The following is a 14577-nucleotide window of genomic DNA, read 5'->3' as shown; positions in this document are numbered from 1 at the left end:
TTAAATTCAAAATACTTTATTCGAGCTAAAATAAAACATATATCATAAAAGCACAAAGCATAGTTTTCAATGAAATATCATACACAAGAAGCAATAAAATAAGCAAGACTTTTAAAAATAACTTTTTCATAATTACATCATAAGCCTTCTTGTTTTTATTGTTAGACATAAGAAGGATGCTACTGAATAATAAGTAAAATTATCCTGTAACATCTATCTGCAAGAAATATAGCGCTAATCAGTATTGCCTGAAATTATATTTGCACATGATTGGGACTATGAAGATTTTCAAATAAAGTGCACAGTGTTTACAAAAAAAACCATAAAATGTAAATCGGTTTCAGACGAAACTCCATCACATTGGCAAGGAGGCAAAGCTTGCTGCGAGTAGATACCAGATGTATAGTCGAAATCTTAACCATACAAAATGATGCTGAGGATTTGTTTCAAATGACAGATAGGAGGCTGTTCCCTCAGGAATAAAAGCTATGTTCATATAAATTAGGACCGTTATTTTTTTAATATTAAATACACATCTCACTCTTTCCATTTTACATAAAAATGTATTAGATATTGCCCACATGTAAATGGGGTCTCAACACGTTGTTGTAGGCCTCAAGTGGTAAGAGTATGTCGAACATAGGAGATCCATGGGATCTTATAAGCATTATCGAGTAAAAGACAGTCCCTACTGATATTTTAAGTAAGGTGTAATGTTAACTGTCTCCATATTGTCGAACCTGATTAGTTATATGTGGTATTTCTAGCTCAAGGTGGCAGTTAAAGGAGGAACAATATCTGGGGAGGGCAACTATTTTTTCAAAACGGTATATTCTATCGATTGAAGTGTCTCAGAGTTTGTGTATCCCCAAACTCCTAAACCGTATGTTGCGACAAAGATAGCTTTAGCCTTGTATATCTTTTTTTATAGCATCCAGTCGTTTGGAGCCCAATTTTTTAAATTGCATTAAATCTTTCATCTGAAAACAACCTTCTATTTACAGCCATATGGTTTCCAGAGACGGTTTTATTAAACAATATTCTCAAGTATGGAAAGGTGTCTATTTGTTCAATTTTATGCCAATTTTATGTGAAAGACAGGGATTTGCTTTGCCTGTTGGCCAGCCACTAACACAAATGATTTGGCCTCATATACATGGAGGATCAGCTTTTCCTTAAATGTTACAAACTCTGTTATCAATTTCTGCAGTGCCATGCCAGTCTGGCAATTATCACTGCGTCATCCGCATAAAGGAGCATAGGACTGCGGGTCTGTTTTTTTATAGGGACATCTAGAGTGGGATCAAGCAGTGGCGACTCCACCCATTCGTATATAAAGAAAATGGAAAGAGGGCAAGGCTGCATCCCAGTCTAACTCCTCTTTCAATCCTAAACCACCGGGTACATTCTCCCTTATTTCTGTATCATGCGCAGGCTGTAGCCTGTGTATGCAATTGTCTTTTAAAGGAGATGATGGCTTAATCATATCCCATTTCTTCCATAATACGCCGTAGTTGGGAGCAGGAAATGCAATCAAAGGCTGCTGAGAAAGCCATAAACGCCATATAGTGAGTTCCCTTTTAGCTACGGACTATTTGGAGGTAATTAGAGGAATGTTTAGGCATTTATCCATAGTACCTTTGTGTTTTTTGGAGCCAAATTGCACAGGGATATAAATATTTCTCTGACTGGCCCATTCCTGTAATTTATTCAATAGGACACATCTCATTAATTTGCAGAGTCATCCATCAGAGAAATAGGACAATATTTTTGGGGGATTGATCTATCACCTATTTTATATATTGGGACTATAATTGATTTAGACCAGGATCCTGGTGGCCCTGCTCTGGCTATTGAATTAAAAAACAAAGGTTAAAAAAGGACCCCACAGGTCTGGTTTATCAAAAACAAAATAGGAGATGCGCCATCCAGTCCAGGAACCTTATTCCCATCACACTGCTCTATGACCTGTCTGACCTCGGATTCCTCAAACAATAAGAAAGTGTTCAAAATGAATAAAAGATTTTCTGGATAAGATTCCAGCTCACCGGTAATAAGACCAAACATTTTTTGAAAATGATCAACCCAAGAATTTTCATCCACATGGGTCTCAAGAGTGGGGTCTGAGTTATTTGCCAAAAATGGAGAGTTGATTACTGTCCAAAATACTTTTGAATTATTTGTAACGGCAGCCTGTTTAAGACACTCCTAGACCTACTCTTTTAATACGTTCTGTCTGTTCTTTCTGGCCTCTTTGTATTGTTTACAAACTTCTGCAAGAGTCATCTTAACTCTCCTAGGAATATTACTCTTAGTGGCCCAGTCCTGATCAATGAACATTCAACAGTCACCACTAGCATATGCATTAACAACTCTTCATATTTCTGTTCACATTTCAGTCAGTAATAGAAACATATAATCTTCAATATTATTCATAGAACATCCAATAACAGAAAGTCATCACATACTCCTTTTTTCATCTCATTCTAGGATGATGATTTGGTTCTTCCTACCTTCTTATGAGGCTACTTCGGCCAAATTTGGTGTAATTTCGTTCAGCCTTCGGGCTGTAGTCGTGTTTAAAACCTTGATGAGAAATTGCATGGGCAAAAAGTGTTTTAGTACTCCCCCTTTTTCATGGCCCCCGCTTGACGAGTCAACCCACAATTTTCCAGATAACAGCTGAAGTGAGTGGCAAAATAGTTTTGACATTTATTAGATCATTCATCATTAGCTAAACAACAAACAGTTTTCTAATAGAAACTATGTCCTAACTACCTACAGGCAACTGCTGGTAGATGCCAGTAGGTAGTTATAGCTAGGACAAAATAAAGGTCAGAAACTAGCAGAAAGAGGAAAAATAAAGGCCAGCAATGAGCAGAAAGAGGCCAAATAGAGGTCGGAAACAAGGAGAAAGAGGCCAATGTGCACTACTTTTTTTTGAGGCAGTAGAGAATTCCGAATTTCATAATGAACCTTTTGTGGTGTGGTTATTTGATGGTCAGAAAGCTTTTGACATGGTGAACTGCATATATCTTACTACAGTGTTATAAGCAATGAATTCCCTCGCCTTCTTCGCCAGATTACTTAATATATTATACCATTGATACACTGCAATCTGAGGACTGGGAAGCACCACAAAGACAAGAGAACCTTTGATAGGTAAGTCATCGTGGTTTGCCGTATCACTTTTATTATTTGCCCCTTCACTGAACCCACGTTGCGATTCAATACAATAAATAAAATGTTGTTCTGATTTATCTGCAGCGATAAAAACAACTCTATACAGATGATGTGGCACTATTTGATTAAACAAAAAACCCAATTTCTTATTAATTTAATTGATAATTTTCAAATAGATCTGAATATTGTAATATGAAAAATAAAACGGAAGGGACAATTATGAATACTAATCAAGACAAAATGGTAAGAAATTTGCAGAAAATGGTTACCCAAGGTCCTGTTAGGTATTTATGATTCTAGATTAACCGCAAATTTCAGATATGTACCTACTTACCTATAATACATTGTCAGTGAAAATAGGGGACAGCTTGAAAAAATCGAAAAATATCTTGCTGTCAAATGTGGGCCACATTAACTTGGTTTTACCACAATGTTTATTTTTAATTCAATGCTTACTGTGCAAGCTGATTAGGAAATGTTATGAAGGTAAATGGTTTGCTAGCCACCTAAAATAAATGATGTGGCTTATTTGAGCAGGGTGGATGGTCAATTGCCATTATTTTAAAGTGACATTTAAGACCATAAATTGCTACTGCAAAGTATATTCTTTATGGCTAAACAATTAAAAATTAGAGGAGAAATTGTATCCGCTCTACTTTGGGAGAATGATCTCTTGCACCTAAAATTATGAAAGCGGACAAAGAACAAAGAAACAAGGGGGTCTGGGAGCTCCAACATTTAATATATGCCACAGGTTGCATTCCCTTTCTGCAACAGGAAAAAATGTCCAGTTCCAAAAGAGAGAATTTATTTTGCTACATACAACTCACACGCTATTTTCGGGGTGTTAAAAATTATTTGTTCAATGCAGTTTAGGTCACCCTCTTTTTTTCTACAACTTTAATATGACTCAGATATACAAAATGGCATCCATGTTTAATGCTTCAGACCATACCGAAATTAGGACCAGCTGCCAACCTGAATTGAGAATCAGGGTTGTTACTTTTATAATGTGAAGGGGCACTTCGGGTTTCTGAGTTCTCTCTAACCTATATTTCATTGCTTGTCTTTGAGCATTTTTGGGTTGTTTCAAATTATTTAGGACCTTATTATGACGCCCTTCCTGCACAAAAGCAATCCTGCTGACAACACAGGCATGAACAGTATTGCATAAATACGGTGAATTCCTGCCCTTTCAATTTGGCATAGGGCAGTGCAGCAAGCAATCTTGCTGCGCTGCCCTACGCCAAATCCCCAGAAATGAGGTCCAAGGAGTTGCTCTTTCTGGGGTCATTGGTGTCAGTGGACTTGTGTTGGGAGAAGTCAGGATGGTGCTCCAAGTTGAATGAGATGGTGATTTAGGCAGTCGAGGTCATGACAGTAAGAAGCTTTTTTGCATTCTGGATCAAAAACACTTGTGAAGCCTATCTCTGGGTTGTAATATGTAGATTGAAAAACATTTTGGGTGGAGAAAGGGAAAATACAGTATTTGGTGCTACTTAGTGGCATTACTACGGCTCGCTTTAGCAGCATCAAAAAACTAGGTCAGGTCTACTTTTTATTGTTTAAACAGATTATTTAAAAGGAGCAAGGTCCCCAAAAAAGCATTGTTTGCGTGGCACTCCCCTTGTTATTTGAAAGTAAATGTTGTTTATGACAACCATTCAAGTGTTTTTGGTTTGGCATGTCTCTCCATTAAGAATTTAGGTGAAGAAGAGGGTGCCAATGTGCACTATAATATTGCACATTTTGCAATACTACTCATTTGGTATTGTATTACTAATGTACCTGGAAAGTTTTGACTTTTGAGATAGAGACTGTGTGAGGCTACGTTATGACTTGGTTTCAATGATAAAATGGGATACATTTTTGAAGGTGTAAAATACACTGTTAGAAATGGGGGTCTCTGGTTGGCAGGTTTGTACCCTGTCCAAGTAGGGACCCTTCCTTCTAGTCAAGGTAAGGGGGATTACACTTAAAAAATAACCCCTTCTTACCCTCTTGATAGCTTGGTACAAGCTGTCAGGCTTATCTCAGAGGCAATGTGTAAAGCAAACAACACACAGTAATATAGTGAAAACATTACACATGGACACCACACCAGTTTTAGAAGTTTAAAAGTAGCCAATATGTATCAGTGTAAAACAAGACCTAAATGCTAAAAATCCAACATACAGTAATACAAATTCTAATACTGCAAAAATAGACTTATTATACAGTTTTTTAAGTTGATAGCACCATCCAGGTATATCATGGCATCGTGAACAAGCAAATCCAGCAGTTCAGGCTGCCCACAGCATCATTGGCCAGCTACAGTCACCAAAATGGGGTCGCACACTGCTAGTACACCAGCTACAGTGTTGGGAAGAGCCGCAAACAATACCTTGGAAATGCAGGGTGTTGTGGACCTTGCAAAGAGAACAGAAGATGCGGCATCTGCCGGCATCGGAAGTTGGTACAGGCATTGTCGGGCCCTTGAAGTCATACGCGTTGCAGATCAAACTACATGAGTTTGAAGTCAGGAGCACCAGCAGGCGTCGGGGCTGGGGTGCAAAGTGAAGTGGGGTGGGTGCCCTCAGGTCGTGAGGCAAGCAGCCGTTCAGTGATGGCATCCAGCGACGGGCTGCAGTGAGAAGGGGGGCTGTGGTCCTCGCAGTGCTGGCAGGTCACAGTGCAAGCAGTGACATTGTCGTTGCTGAAGTGGTGTTGTTGGTAGATCATCTGGATTTATTGGCACCAGTGCCGCTAGGCCAAGGGTGTGCTGTTGGACAGGATGATGCATTGAGTATCATACGAGCTGTGCTCACAGGCCACGGTGCAGGCAGCAGAGTCGATGTCGGCATGGAGCATCGTCCTCGAGGATACCAGGGTGACAATGTGAAGCAAGGTGGTGTGAAGTGCGGTACCCTCAGGTCACGGCGCAAGCAGCGGTTTGGTGGTGACATCAGTCTGCGTCATCGGTGAGACCAGGGTTGCGATGCGATGTGGGACGGTGCTCTCTGAGGTGCCAACAGGTAACAGAGAGGGCAGCAGCGTCGTTGTTGGCATCTAGTTGCTTTTTTTCAGTTGCAGCACAAACTCACAGTTGACAGTGCTGGTAGCAGATGAACTTGAAGTCTTTGGTGTTCCTGAGACTTCTTAAACAGGGGGGCAAGCTCTACCTCAAGCCCTTGGAGAAAATCAGGAAAATAAGTTTCAGAAATTACATTCCAGTCCTTTCACTGCCCAAGATAGAAGCAGCTACAGCAGGTACTGCAGACCAACACGACAAAGCACACAGCACAGCACAGTTACTCTTCAAAGCCTCTCCAGCTCTTCTTTTTGGCAGGTTACTTAGTCCAAACGAGTTCTAGGTTCTGGGGTCAGGACCCCCATATTTATACTACTTTTCCAATCTACGATTTAAGCAGAAAGTCTCTGAGTTCAGTAGAAACCAGTTCTGTTCTCTCTAGTCCAGTAGTCACTATAGGAGGTGGAGACAGCTTTGTGCAGAGCAGGCAAAGCCTATTCAGGTGCTAGTGGAAACTCCTCCTGACACTCTAAATGTAGAAATGTCTAGTCAGCCTGGCTATGAGTCATCCAGGAAAAGAAGGGCACACCTCTAACCATTTTGTGACTGTCTAGTGAAAATGCACATTCCCAGCTCCTGTCACTCTAAAACCAGACGATGAATACACAAACAGGCAGAGGCACACAGTATGGTTATACAAGAAAATGCCCACTTTATAAAAGTGGCATTTTCAAACACACAATTTAAAAACCACCGTTATTAAAAGATGTGTTATTAAATTCTAAGATCAGGGGACCCAAACTCAATCTCTCTATCTTTTTCTAATTGAAAGTTAAAGTAGTAAAATGTTACAAGGCAGCTGTAATGATCACCCATGGGAAAGACAGCCTTTCAATAGTGAAAAACGAAATGCACAGTATTTCATTATCAGGACATGTAACTCACACACTGCACCCTATTCATGGGGCTACCTTGGCCCTACCTTGGGGGTCACTTACATGTAGGACAAGGGAAGGTTAGGACCTGGCAAGTGGGTGTACTTGCTAGGTCGACATGACAGTATAAACTGTGTGCAGACACTTCAGTGGCAGGTCTGAGACACCTTTGAAAGGCTACTTGTGTGGGTGGCAAAACCAGTGCTGCAGGACCACTCTAAAAGCATTTGATTTACAGGTCCTGGACACACAAAGTGCTCTGTACTAAGGACCTACTAGTAAATCAAATATAACAATCATGGAATGCCAATCATAACACAAATTACAGTAGGAGCACTTACACTTTAGCACTGAATAGCAGCAAAAAAGTGTGCAGAGACACTAAATCAGCAAAAACAAAGTCCAGCATATCATCAGAAACAGGAGGTCAGAAAGCAAAACGACAGAAGAAACACACTAAAAGATGCCAGGTCTAGCAAACACTAAAGGAATAGCTTGTACATAATTATCAATAATGTTACCATGTGTTAATAAGGCTTTGATTTTCCATCTTCACTCTCTACCTTCTAATGGAAAAATTCACAGAGCTTGTCTGGAGAAAGAAACAAGCCTGAGACCTATCGATAAAGACAGATCTCAGATGCTTAGCATGTAAACATTAGTAAATTACTGCAATTCCCAAAGCTTTAGCTCATGTGGGTCAAAAACTGTGTTCCCAAACACGTATTATGCTGGTAATTAAATGACTTTTTTCAACTCTCCCTGATACATGCTTTTTTAAACACAGCTGCCTGGCAATGGGAATCCGATGTGTTATAAATAAAATTATCTGTTAATTGATTCTGACCACATTAATATTATACTTTAGGACTCTAATGCAGCATCCTGGAGGCAAACTTCGCGGTTCGCTTCCTTCATTTATTTCTCTTGCTGACAGATAAGCATTACTGCATGTCACTGAACACGCTCTCAGCAAATGAGATACAGCAGCCGCATCATCTCCATTCGGTTTCCCTAAAGGAACAGTTTCATTAAACGCGTGCCATGCTGGTCAACATTTTATTCAATAGCCTGTACGACGATTTGATTTTTTATGGTTAAGCAATCTGCAAAAGGTGCATCTGAACTGCCACAGACAAGGATCTGGGCAGCTGATAAAACAGAAACTATTCATGTGTGTGTGTTTGTATGTGGGTGTTTTTGCATGTGTAAACGTATGTGCATTTCTACTGGTGTTGCTATGAAGTGCTTTTGTAAGATGAATATATAGACTGGGTTTTGTCGCGCGTGACCGTGAGATTGTGTGAGGGAATTCTCACGAGTGCCTGAAAGGATATGTGTGCGCTTCACTAAGATAGATAAACAATGGGCAATACTTATGAAAATGTAAAGAAGTGCAGCAAGTCGCCTTGCGTTGCACTGCATTACAGAGAAAGGGCAGGAAAGCGCAGCAATATTTAACGCAATACACTGCATCCCTGCCTTTTCCCCAGCACTGACGCGCAATGGGCTGCCTAGTGCCAATGCAGACACCCTTGCACCATGGTGTAACTGAGAGAGCGCAAACTGATATAAATGTATGAGTACATCACACTTACCTATAGTAAGCACAAGTCATGATGAGAAATGCCATGAGTGCTAATAGTATCTGAAATTATATTCTAAATGTATAGCTAATATAGAGATTTAAGTAGAAGTGGAACTAATACAGAAATGTGTGACATTATATGATTTTATTAGACGTGATTATTTTGAATCTATGTCGTGTAGCTGTTAACATATAAAGATGGTCTGTGGTAAAACGCAGAACGTGGTAGGCCTCAGGGCCAGAGTTGGAGCTAAAAGGGAAGGTGTTTCTTTTCACGACACAGATTGTTTAACGTTTTTGGTCATTGCATTAATGGGCCATGATTTAGAGTAATGTTTTCTAAATAATAGAATAAGAGTTTTAACATGCTTTAATTAAATGAAGAAATTGAATGCTATAATCATAATGTGAAATATTGTAGGCCTGAAATGTTTTAGCATTGATTTACACGTACATGTCTGGGCTGAGAAATGTTGCAAGCCTTTTTAGAAGTCTATGAGAGTTGGGTTCTTGGCGGCAGATATCTGTCTGCAACAGGAAAGGGGGGATCCAATTATAAGTGAATGAATAGAGGTCTGTTCAGTAGACGGCCCAGACATGGAGGAGGGTTCTGGAATGTTTAAGGGGTATCAGCGGGCCGGAGAAGAGACTGAGAAGCAAGGTCAACTCTAACGTCTGAGGCCCAATACAAAGCATCATGGAAAAAGCCTGAAGTTGCACCACGTGAGAGGCGTTTCGCAAGGGGCGTCTCAAATGTTGTTGACTGTTTTGTATTAGGGACAGCACCCCTGGGTGGAGTTAGAGCAGAGACCTGAGGACCCTTTAGAGAGCGGATGGGTAGGCAGTGAGGGGTCATGACTGGAGAACTTTAGGTTTTCACCAAGAGACTTAGAGTGGGTGACTTCCCTTGGGGGTCATTCATTGCTGACACCTTTGTTAGGTTGGGATTTGGTTAAGTAGGGATACCATCTAGAACAGGGTAGGGACGCCTAACCTGTGTTTGTTTTCCTCCAACCTAAATGAAGGAGAGATATGCGTCTATGCTGATAGCTTTGCTATTTTTAGAACTTGTGTTAGTGATTTCTGTTGCTCGTCTGAGGGCTTTTCGAGAGCACATGTATGTAATTGGACCTGTGTATCTCGTGAATCTCATTCTGAGATGCTTGTATTTGCAGCTCATTATATCTTTACAATAAACTTTTGAAACCTAGAAGTTGTCCGTGATCTTTGAGAGTAGAGTCCTTTCTTGGGTGAACTAATTTGCAGATAGGTGTACTGTTTCCTTCCAAGACAGGCAATAAAGGTTCAGTCGACCAGATCGAGGTTTGGATCAATAGATATAAGGTATCGATCAAAATCTCGCCCTTTCAGTTGGTAGCTATAGAGGATGGTTGCCTTCTTGAGGACGGTGACCTAGGCCAGGTTAGCTTACCCCAAGGCCCCTAGAAATCGATGATCGGAAGAACAGCCCGCAGATGAAGATCCGGATGACGTGAGACAGAAAAAGCAGCAGTATCGGTCGAGAGTGAGTATAAAGGGTTATGCGTGTTAGATTGCGGTGTTTTGTATTGTATCTATGTTGTAATGTCTGGCGGAGTTGAATGTCTGTAGAGTGACTGTGGAACAGGTTGTGAGCGCGCGCAACCGGTGGAAATCTTAAGTTCAAGGAGAGCTTAAGTGGTTCGGGTGTATCGGACACCCAGAGTAATTGTCAACTAGTGTGAAGGGGGTCATGAGGTACCATTGATCACCCGAGAGACCGAGATAGGGGGAACGTAAGAGTGAGTGCGTGAGTAACGGACGCTGGTCGGAAGTTACTGTGTGTGTAAGTAACCTATCAGAAAGACGATAGACATCTCGTCAGTTGTGTTGACAATTACAGATAGACTGTGGACGTACAGTCGAGAGAAGTGACCGCTTGGTCGGAAGTAGTCATTTTTCAGTGTATGAATGGGACGCATGCATAACCGGGAGACGAGTTGAGAAAGGAGGGGTGCTGCTGCGAAGCGGAGAAAAGAGACGTCAGGTGGTGTCGCGCAGCGATTGGCTGACAGGAGAAAGACCGCGCTGTGATAGGCCAGCTAGCGAACACGTCATACAGGGTCGCGACGTGATTGGCCAACAGGAGAAAGACCGCGCTGTGATAGGCCAAGCTAGCAAAGCCGCGACAGGATTGGTGGATTGTCATCAGGAAGTAAACAGAGTAGCGAGGCTGGATTTTGTGCGCATAATTATGAAGTGTTTTAAATGGTTGAAAGCACTGTTTAAGAAAGAGAGGCGAGGATCGTATGAAGGGGAAGAAGCCCCGCCGGAGGGTACGCCAGCTCGTTATATGGCAGTAAATGTTGGGTTGCATACGATCCTTTGGATATCAGAGTGGAGTAAGATTACTGAAGGAAACGAGGAACTGACGTTCCCGAAGTACGGGACGTTCAGATTAGAGGTGTTACATCGATTGAAATCAGTCATGACCTCAAAGAGACCCTTGCCTAGACCAACCCAGTTTGAAGCCCTTGAGGCATGGCTTAGGGCAGCGCATGAAAGGAATATGAACAGACGACAAGAAAGGGTGAAACGCTCGGTAAGGGCAGTACAGGATGCCAGGTGGGATGCGGATGCTAAAAGATGGAGAGTGCATAATTTGGAAATAAATAAACTGTACCCAGTGTTAGAGGCGCCAGTAAATAAAAGCCCCATAGAAGAAGATGACGAGAGCGAAACAGAGGACAGCCTGATAAACAGATTACTGACAGACAGGCCACCCCCGTATAATAGAGCAGGGGGAGAGGTCGAGAATACTGAAGGAGAAAAGGGGGGCAATGCAGGAGAGCATAGACCGCTTCCCAGTTCAGAGTGGGATCCTGAGCCAAAGAAAGAGTTGCTCCAGCCTAGTCAGGTGCAACAGGTAGTCGGTAGGTTTGTGGTACAAAGAGCGCCGGAAACGGAAAGTGCCACATCCTACCCATTACCAGATGCACTACAGGTACCTGTTACCATAGGTCCTATAATATCGATATATGACCAAGAGAGAGCAAAAGGGGAAGAACGGAAACGGAAAGACAGAGAAAGAGCAGAGCAGGCAAGGAGGAACGATACCACTAATTCCCCAAGTCAGATGCCAATACCCAGAGAGTGGAGTACCCCGATGCACACAGCAGGGGACCCAGGAGGAGATCCTGGGGGCCCTAGATGGCCAAAGGATCTGAGGGGATCTAGACGAAAATCCTTTCAAGAGCTAAATGAGTACATGAAGCAGTGGGATGAGGCAGTGAAGGCTCAAAAGTGCATCAATGCTGCGGAAGCAGAAAGAGAAAGTCAGGACAGCAGAGCAAGAACTCACTGCGGGGCTGGGGAGAGTAGCCCGGAGTGGGACTGTAGAGGGAGTAGGGGAGTCACCCATTGGGCCCGGAATGGAGGTAGAACAGACCTGGAAAACGGGGGCCCCGGGAGTGAAGGGGTGGCGTGCCCAATACTCAGTGAAGGGGAGAGGAGAGCGCAAGAGTACAGGAACAGCTTTAAGTGTCCACACTGTGTGCCTGGCACCAGAGAACAGAATGGGAGTTGTGAGAGGTCGCACCATAGTCCCTGTGATGACAGAAATGAGCGCAGCCCAGGGAATATGGGGAACCAGGAAGGATCGTATCGGATACTGAGCGATACGAGGCAAAGGGAGTGTAGCGACCAGAGGGAAAATAACAGAGAGATGTGCGGTGAGAGGAGAGAAGAAGACGAGAGTGGGCAGAGAGAGAGTAGGGATAAAAGGCCCGTGTTCCATCACCTTCCAAGATTGGATGGCCGAGCATGGGACCTGGAGAGATGGGAGCAAGGGAGGCCACCCATTAATTCTCCTGAGCCCAAACGCAGAGCTCGAAGTTGGGATGGTAGGGAGACCAGGGAGCCCCCTTCAAAAGACATATTGCGAGCTGAGATAAAAGCCAAGAGACTTGATGTCTCCAGCTTAAGGTCAGATCTGGATGACATGGTAGATGGTACCCTGCCTTTAGAAAGAATGGAAATGTATGAACAGGATGAAATACTGTATATGGCAAAGGACATCACACGAAAGGCGAGAGCAGTCCATGAGAAGTTAGTCGAACTAGCAGGCAAATATATGGTGGACTTGTCAAGAACCAAAGCATTACAGGGTAACCACAGGCTACATTACTCAGATCGAGATCTAGATGAGAGGAGAACGATTGGGCTGAAAACACACATAAGGGAACTGATTACTGGAATAAGGACATGGAGGGCACTAGATAAATGGGAAGAGAGGTGGTCCAAGAAAGGGACCGGCAGAAGAAGCATGATTGGTATAACACCAGGACAGCAGGGAATAGAAGCTTACCCTTTGCGTGAAGTTGCCAATGGGAGCTATGTACATGTCCCTTGGAGTAGGGGAGATTTAGCTGCTTTTACCACATCTTTCCCCAAGTTACGAGAGAGCCCCGTGGAGTGGTACAAGCAGGTCGAGAGGTTTGTAAAGATCTCAAAAGTCCTATGGATAGATCTGAACACGCTGTTTGACATTGTAGTACCAGGAGATCTGTGGACAGCATGCAAGGTTAGCGCTGAGTGGCCCACAACGGAGCCAGAGAGAGATGCTAGGACTAATGGGCCGTCCGAGATCGTGATGGCAAAATTCGAGAGAGTGATGACTTGGCTGAAAGAAAAAGTGCCAATGCAAGACATAGATTGGGTCAGAATAGACAGAACGAGACAGGAACCCAAAGAGACAGTCCATGAATATTACGAGAGATTGCTGAAGGCGTTTAAACAGTATAGCGGCTTGGATGTAATGGATCCAAAGGACATAGGGCAATTCGTGTCCAAGTTCGTCCTGGGACTGAGACCGGATATTAGTTTAATGATTCAGCAACACTCGATTTGTTGGCAAAGTAGACCCCTAGATGAAATACTGAGATATGCCAGGTACTGCTGTGATGAGGTAGACTCCAAGGCTAAGAAACTAAAAGAGAAGCTGATGGTGGTACAATTGCAGGCAGCAGGAAAGGGGGGACCGCAACAACAGCAGCAAGGGACAGGTACAGGAGGTAAGAAGCAGTACAGTCAGAACAAGGGTAATGAGGAGAGTACTACCTTCAGACCCAGAGTAGACATAGCTACCTTGAAGAAAACGACTAGGTGCCACCAGTGCAACGAGTTGGGGCATTGGAAACGCGAGTGCCCTTACAATGTAGAGATCGGAGAGCAAGAGATAGAGGAGGAAGAGGTCCAGAGCGCACCTATGAGAGGGGCGACGCCATACCAAGGAAAGGTGCTCAAAGGGGGGGGGGCTCCTCCCCGAGCCCAGTTCCCGCAACCTCCTCGAGTAGGGAGTATGGGTAAGACCTATAGACAAATGCCCCTGTTTGTGGAAGGTGAAGAATGCTATTATGTGGACCCATTAACCGGACAGAGAGTGGAAAGAGAAGACTGCACCCTTGGGGCAGCCTTAGAGGTAGATCAGAGGGGACCCTATGTGGAAGCAGAAGTAGCAGGGTGCCCTACGACATTTCTGGTGGACACAGGAGCCACTAGATCCACGATCAGATCAGCTGCAGTTCCAGACCTGCCCATGTCTGGAGAGACCATACAGGTGGTAGGGGTCGCAAACAGGAGAATAACCAGCCAATTGACAGAACCGGTACAGGTGAAAATAGGGAAGTACAGCGATGAGCACCAATTTGTGGTTTGCGATTCAAGCCCTGTGTGTCTGCTAGGAAGAGACCTGTTGTGCAAATTGAATTGTACTATATATTGTACACCCCAGGGAGTGGAGGTATTGACTAATGATGATGATGCAGATTTCAAAGTTGCAAACTCAAGAATATGTGTGGAGCTGTACCCTACTTTGACAGTAG

This window comes from Lissotriton helveticus, chromosome 4_1, assembly GCF_964261635.1.
Source record: "Lissotriton helveticus chromosome 4_1, aLisHel1.1, whole genome shotgun sequence".
Taxonomy (NCBI): domain Eukaryota; kingdom Metazoa; phylum Chordata; class Amphibia; order Caudata; family Salamandridae; genus Lissotriton; species Lissotriton helveticus.
The sequence above is the reverse complement of the archived record's forward strand: the minus strand, read 5'-3'. Positions refer to the sequence as shown.